Source organism: Vigna unguiculata, chromosome 1 (assembly GCF_037176805.1).
Source record: "Vigna unguiculata cultivar grain cowpea cultivar isolate G323 ecotype 2 chromosome 1, ASM3717680v1, whole genome shotgun sequence".
In the NCBI taxonomy this organism is placed as follows: domain Eukaryota; kingdom Viridiplantae; phylum Streptophyta; class Magnoliopsida; order Fabales; family Fabaceae; genus Vigna; species Vigna unguiculata.
This window is the reverse complement of record NC_140792.1, coordinates 23,271,358-23,279,678: the sequence shown is the minus strand read 5'-3', so window position 1 is coordinate 23,279,678 and position 8,321 is coordinate 23,271,358. Positions and strand designations below refer to the sequence as shown.

At 32.3% G+C, this 8,321-nt stretch overlaps 1 pseudogene; it reads left to right on the top strand.

The window, feature by feature from the left end:
* The first annotated feature begins 2,854 nt into the window (after positions 1-2,854).
* Positions 2,855-5,750, top strand: LOC146888784 (uncharacterized; annotated as a pseudogene).
* The last annotated feature ends 2,571 nt before the right edge of the window (positions 5,751-8,321 follow it).

Below are 8,321 nucleotides of genomic sequence, written 5' to 3'. Positions count from 1 at the left end.
ATCATAAGGAAGTATATTGAATGGATTCCCTCTTAGGAAAGTGTGGGAAAGGGTACTAGCATGTGGTGTTGGTGAGTTTAAAATGTCATTGCCCTGTGGATATATATATTTTAATTTGCATAGGAATGAAAAACATGTAAGTTTGAAACTAAAATGAGAATTATTGAAAATGAAAAGTGGGTAGAGAGAAGCATATGCAGGCATCGGCATTAGTTGTAAAAGGTCTGAATTTGGATGGGGCATGCAGGGTGAGGATTCAAGGTTGAATAATAGATATTAGTAATTGGACATTATAGAGGAAGAGGTTTCTCAGTCCTGTAGTGTAAGGTCAATCTTAGATGGGGTTTTCATTAAATACTCTCTCACCCTTTCACACTTCACCAATAATTCTAACACTAACCTTCAAAGTTTAAGGAAAAAATGTCTCATTTTTTAACATGTTTTATATATCTCATGTTTTACAAATAATTATTGTATATATATTTGAATGCAAAACATAGTGAATTTAAGAGTGAATGTTAATTTGTGGCTTCTGCATAAAAAAAATGAAGGGTTCTGTTGGAGATAAGTTTAGTAAATGTATATTGTGGGTGTAATATTGTGACACTGAGCCATTTTGGATTTGTGGAGTAGTGTCTGAAATAGTGTGGGGTATTTTAATTCCCAAACTCAGTGCTCCAATTGATCACCTTTTGCTACCTAATTCCAAAGGTCATGAAGTCATCATGAAATTTTAATGCCATGCAAGGTCAACCCCTGAATTAGTTTTCACATGCTCATTCTGTTCAAAATTTAATGACCTCACTCAATCTTAATCACTTTTCTTGGTGAGAATTGAATGCTCCTCTGTAACCAGAAAAATAGGTTTTTTTAGATGTTTTTTAGGGAGATTTTTATAATCATATACACTTTTATATTGTTTTCTAATCAGCATTATATATATGCACAATATTTGATACTTACTGTTTTGCCTTTTATTTCAAGAATAAATATAAATGTCCTAGTGTTTCTACTAGAATTCTTGACTTACCTAGACTTCTAGCTGGTGTAAAGTTTGATCCTTTTGATCAAGATATTCTTCAGCATTTGGAAGCTATGTTCTGATTTTCACAAGCTTCATCCGTTAATTGATAAACTCATTCCTAGTCTTGAAGGGAAGAATATAATCTGTTGCACCCATCCAAAGAAGTTACCAAGTAATACTTGTGATTATTCATTTCCATTTTTCTCTCACTCATTCAACATTATTAAGAACTCTACTGCAGGATTTGGCATAAAAAAGGTCTTTATAACTTTGAGTAATTTAACTTCTTAATGTTTTGATGAACTCTACTGCAGGAGTTGGCAAAGATGGCACAAGAAATGTCTTCGTAACCTCCAAAATGTATATGATCATATGAAAACTTGTAAGTTCCATGTTCTTAAAGTGCACATTGCGTCCCTAACTCTTGGACTATTTTTACTGTCTGGTATAGTGTATTAAGTTGGGTTCCTAAAAGGAAGTTTAATTGGAAGTAGTTTAGGACAAACCTAACAGAACCATGGTTGATTTATGCTTGGATCTTAACCTTTCAAATATACATATATGTTAGTGTTTCTACTTACTTGATTGACAATTTAATTTGCATATAAATGGGTAACATAGACTACTTGTTTTCATTTAGGTTAGTCATCGGAAGCGAAAATTACATGCACGTAATATTTTGTAAGACATTTGGATTGTGATTAATTTATTTTTAATTTCATTTAAATTTTCAGGTTTTAGTATAGTCTATTTTCGTATGTAATCCGTAGATAATATCTAATTACATACGGATTTTGTTCATTACATACAGATTTTGTCCATAGAAAAAATCAATTTTTTTTGTAGTGATATAATATTCCTAACTTTTTGTGCTGCACAGCTAATTGACAGTAGGCAAGGTTCATTGCAAATTCACCAACTAATTCAGTTTTTGCAAGTAAAGTTAATGTAAGAATTTCTTATCCTTATATACTATGTATTATAGTTTAATCATTATGTTTTATCCTTCTATTTTATTATATATTCCAAAGTAATTCCATATTTGTAATAATGTTTAAGTTTCCATATACCAGTACAACTAGTTAACCATTTTGGTCTTAATATTTACTAATAATAACACTAGTAATAATAGTTCTGCAAGTTTCTGCCTCTCACTTTTTCTTTCTTCACACAAAAATTATATATACATATGGTTTTTTCAACAAATTTCTACTTTAGATAGGAAAGGAGAATTCATTATTCTCCTTTATTATATTCATTATTGTTATCCTAAAATAATGTATGAATTATTTTGGCTTGAACAGACCCTATTTCCAATGGATAAATCTTGGATAGACATGCCAAGAAACACACCTCAATATATGGATGGTTTAAACAAATTTTTGGACTTTGCATTTGCTAATAGTGGTGTAAGGGGGAAAATAGTATGTCCATGTCAAAAATGCAACTTTAACAAATGGCAGGATCGTGAATTAGTGTATGAGCACTTGATTCTTAAACCTTTTCCAAAAGGATATACAATGTGGCTTCTACATGGGGAGAGGAGTAAATGTGACTGATGAAACACGTGTAATGCCGCAAGAAGATAATGAAATAAATTCGATGTTTGACATGGTTAATGATGAATTTGGGTATCATCAATATAGCAATGACACGGTGGACGATAAGGAAATGGGTTCAGAGTCAAGCCATGCCGGGAATGATGATATTGGAGATTTTGTTGATTTAATGCAAGATGGTCAAAAGAGTTTATATGAAGGGTGTGATAAATATTCTAAACTTTCATTCTTGATCAAGTTGTATCACATCAAATGTCTTTGCAAAATAAGTGACAAGGAAATGTCCATGATACTAGAGTTGTTGGCAGATGTCTTTGAACATGCTAAAATTCCACGCTCATTCTATGAAGCAAAGAAAATCATTAACAATTTTGGTCTTCATTACACCAAAATCGATGCTTGTCCGAATGATTGCATGTTGTACTTTGGAGAAGACGCAAATAGGGACTTTTGTAAGAAATGTAAAACATCTAGATGGAAGGCAAAAAGAAAAGGTACAATTAGTGCTACAAGTAATAAAAAAAAAGATTCCTGCAAAAGTGTTGAGGTATTTTCCTTTGAAGCCACGCTTTCAGAGGATGTTTATGTCTTCCAAAATAGCTTAGCATATGCGATCACATTCATCAAGAAGTACAAATGAAGTCATCTTAAGGCATCCAAGAGATTCTAAAGCATGGAAGACATTTGACTTTAAGCATCCTCAATTTGCCTCAGACCCTCGAAATGTGAGACTTGGTTTGGCTACGGATGGGTTTAATCCATATGGTAATCTAAGCACTAGCCACAGTATTTGGCTAGTTGTACTCATACCGTACAAACTTTCGCCTTGGATGTGTATGGAACAAAGTTCATTCATTCTCTCCATGATCATTCCTGGAAAGCGAGCTCCAGGAAATGATATTGATGTATATTTACAGCCACGAATAGAAGAGTTGAAAGAGCTATGGAACACTGGTATCAAAACTTTTGATTCATATGGAAGTGAAGTGTTTGATATGCATGCAGCTATATTGTGGACCATTAGTGATTTTCTGGGTCTTGGAACCTTATCTGGATGGAACACACATACTGGGTTGGCATGTCCTAGATGTAATTTTGACACAACTCCTAAGAAACTTATTAAAGGTGGTAAATTTTGTTTCATGAGTCATCGTTGTTGGTTAGATGGAAGACATAGATTTAGACTGGCTCGAATGAGATTTGATGGAACTATAGAAAATAGAAATCCACCTTTGGCGATCTCAGGATATGATGTGTTACAACAAGTTAAGAATCTTAATGTTGAATTGGGAAAGAACCATTACTTGAAGAACGGGCCAAAAGACAATAGGGAGTTAATCATGCTAAGTTAGACACTCAACAATGGTGAAAAAAAAGTATATTTTTTGAACTTCCTTATTGGGTATACAACTTATTACATCACAATTTGGATGTCATGCACATTGAAAAAAATGTATGTAATAATGTTGTGTCTACATTGTTGAATGATAGTTCAAATATATGTAAAGACAATCTAAAAGCACGAAAAGATTTACAACTCTGGGGTATTAGACCTGATCTTTGGCCTGATGGGAATGGTAGATATCTCCCTGCTATATATACATTGACAAATGCAAATAAAGATATCTTTCTCAAAACTTTGAAGAACATAACAGTTCCAGATGGCTACTCTAGTAACATTAGTAGATGCATTGATGTCAAACAACGTAAGCTTGGAGGATTAAAAAGTCATGACTCACATGTTTTGATGGAGCAACTTCTACCTTTGGCAATTAGAAAGACACTCCCTAATGAAGTTTGCTCAATTTTGATTGATTTGTGTTTTTTTTTAGACAATTGTGTAATAAAGTTTTGAAAATGGATGAACTTGACCAACTACAAGGTAGAATTGTTCTCACATTGTGTCACATGGAGATGTTATTTCCTCCTTCCTTTTTTACGGTCATGGTTCATTTAATTGTTCATTTAGTGGAAGATGCTAAGCTTGGAGGACCTATCCAATACCGATGGATGTATCCCATTGAGAGGTATCTAGGAAAATTGAAGTCGTATGTCCGTAATAAAGCACAAGCAGAAGGATCAATAGCTGAAGGATACATGACTGAAGAGTCTTTAACATTTTGTTCTAGATATTTAGATGGAATTGAGATTGTATTCAATCGATTGCATCGTGTTGATGATGAACCTAATAATGTGTCTTGTAATGCAAGTACATTGTTCCCACCAATCGGAAAACCAGTTGGTAGTTTTACTTATTTCACTCTATCTACAAAGGAAAAGTTGCAAGCACATCGTCATGTGCTAACAAATTGCCCATAGTTGACCCATTTATACAGTAAGTATTTATAGAGCAAGGCGTTTTTATATATTTGGTTTTTCATTTAACATTAGATAACATGTTTTACATGTTTCACATAAGGAATTTGGAGGCATTATACAAACACAACTAAGAAGCCGCACACGATCTTCCTCTGTGATAGACAAAAGGTTCATAAAGAATTTGTTAAGTGGTTTTCACGTCGTGTATGTATATTTTCTCTAGAAATCTTTGATTTATGAGTATGTTATAATTTATATGATTCTTACTTTTTATGTTTTAGATAAGGAATGAATCATTCGATATCCATTCAGATGATTTAAAGTTCTTGGTCATGGGTCCTATTGATTGTGCAAAGCGATATAGTGCCTACAATGTTAATGGGTTCAAATTTCGTATATTGGAGCGTGATCTATGGCTTAAAACACAAAACAATGGAGTGTTTGGTACATTTGGGACAATGAGTTATGCAAGTAGTAGTGATAATCAAATGCAGTTTGGAGGTGTGTCGTATTATGGTCGATTGGTAGACATAATTGAGATAAACTACCATGGTCGATTCTCAATTGTTTTATTCAAATGTAACTGGGCTAATACAACTACTTCTAGAGGGATTATGAGTGATGAGTATGGATTTACATTAGTAAGTTTTGCATGCTTAATCCATACTAGTGATAATGATGATGACGAGCCATACATTAAGGCATTAGAAGCTCAAATGGTGTATTATGTAGACGATGAGTTGGATAAAAATTGGTGCATACTTGTAAAGCCTAGAGACTTATACAACATGGGTGGAGATGATGTTGACATTTTCATGAATGTGAGCCATTTGAACAACAAAACCTAGGAATATTATTTTCTAACGAGGATGGAAATATACAACTAAAGGTTTTTTTTTCCTTTTTTCAATTGTTGAGTCATTTTACTAATTCATCTTAAACTATTATCCTTCATTGTTTAATTTGATGTGTTTATCTTATTTGTAGACCACCGGAAGATGAAGAAAATATCAACCAAGAAGAAAATGTCAACCAATAAATCTTCTAAATGGGGACATGTAGTTACACTTGCAGCTCATCATCAATCTCATTCAGGTAATTATGTCACTTCCTTAATATACATGCAGCTTGCTACTGAGGCCTTCAAGGGTCTACTATCTTTAAATATTTATATTGACATAAAATAAAAATACTTTTGAACATCTATATTTATATTTAAGTTACGAATCATTACCAAATGAAAGAAATGAATATCCAAAGCAGATATTAATAAGCATGTAGCAACTAACATGTAAGAGAGCACTCCAATTTCTCTTCTTTAAGGTTTCAACTTAGAATCATGTCTGCATGTTCTGTTTGTGAAAAAATAATTTTCCTTTCTGTTTCCTACTACAGATGCTGTGTAGTACAGTTCTTTTCCTACTTCTTATATATTGCCCTTGAAAACCTCCTTCTTCTATTATTATCTCAGTTGTTCATCTATGGTGCACATTATGGAGAATAATTTTTGCAAGGAAGTTGGCACACAATTTGTTTTCTTAGGTGATTGTGTTCTAAATATGAAGGAAAATGACTGAAGGAATAAAGTATGGTACCATTTAAAAAATTTAATTCATTTTTATGAAAGTTATAATCAGTCAATTTAAAATGAAAACTTATTTTCATTCCTTCTAAACATTAAGTTGTTTCTAAAAAAAATTTAAAAAAGTACTTTAATATGAAATTCTATCACTAAGACCGCATGACTCCATTTTAGGTACTATCATTGCTTAGTTTGAGATTGCTCCACTTGAGCTTATGAGTTTACTTGCCTAAAATTAAAAGCACTCTTATGAATTCTCTCACTGTAACTGGTACAATAACATTTTTTTGGTATCTTATAGAAAAGTTCCTTCCATTTTTATTTTTTTTTATCTTAGAAGTCTTTACAGGGAAACTCATTTAGAAAAGTATATTTGCTAATTACCTTTTGCAAATAGGTAATTAGCTCCAAATAAATTTTGTTTGCATCACTCCACAACCTCAATTAAATTGTATTAAAATAGTGTTTGATTTTATAATTATTTATTCTATTCTCATTAGACAACTTGCAAAAGAGATTCTAGCAATTAGGTGGTTGGTTCTGAGCCTGATATCTCATAGCTTTCTATTGGCAATGGCAAATGGTTACTGAATCTGTCAACGACATCTTTTTGTTGACCACACCATTCAGATACTGTTTTGGTTTTGTTTCATTGCTAGCCCACAATTTGTTTTGAGATACTGTTTCCATCTTTCCATCTCTACAATAGTTGTCTTCAGGCATTGGTACCATTAATTCTCCCATTGAATAGTTTGCATTGGTTTTAACATTTACAAACTGTTGGGATATTTCTACATCTTAAATTTGTTTGGTTGTAGATTATTCTGCTATTACTTATCATTTAGAAACTAACATTACTTATGGTTTATGATTCAATTACTGACTTGTGTACTTAGTTAGGTTCACTTAATTAGCGACTATTACTTCAGATTTTGTTTGGCTGTATGAGTTTGGAGCTTTGTCTAAGCTCTGAAGTATTCTCTGCATTTCCTTGATTTTCATAGATCCGTTGTTGTGTTTCTCAGTGTCTTGCTTTAAGTCTCTAGTTCTTGTTCATGTTTTGACCATTGAATGTCTAAATATTAGCTTTGATGTGACTTATAAATATTATTTGTTTCTTTTTATTTTGGTTTGTGAGATGTCAGGTTTTTGTGTCTGTTATATCTTTTTTTAGGTACATTGATGAAATAGGTTGTTCTTAAGTTGACTTATGAATGATACTATTTTATATGCTGTAGTTAATAGTTACTTTCTTATATCCTCTTTATTTTTTATATCTTATCTTCCTTTATGCATGTAGGGTATTCACTACTTATTATGAGTCTTGGTGTGTTATGTAATGATGTCCACTAAGTGCAGATAATCTAAAGTCACTGTTGTTATGTGTAATATTACAAAGCTTGTAATACTTTTTACATAGTCATATTTATAGTCATATTTATGTTGCAACGAATCTACTTTAATTTCACTTGATGGTCACAATACTCCTTCGACTCTTGAATAAGACCACTTTCTCCACTTTATTGTGAGCGTGCAGACATTTGGTATTGAAAATATATTATAAATGATGTTAATATAATGAGGTGATACAGGTAATTATTAGCATGTGGTCTAAATAGACTTATAGTGATCCAATCTAAGGATTTCCAATCTACCTTTATCAATATTTATCTGTTGTCAGGAGACTTGAAGATGAACTTTTCAACTTCAAGTAAGTCTAAGTCAAAATTTGAAGAAGTGAGTACTCATTCTTCACTGCCTAGTACTCAATCTCCAAGACTTGAAGTACAAATTCCAACCCCAATTACACCTCAAGTAAATATTCAACAAGGTCCTA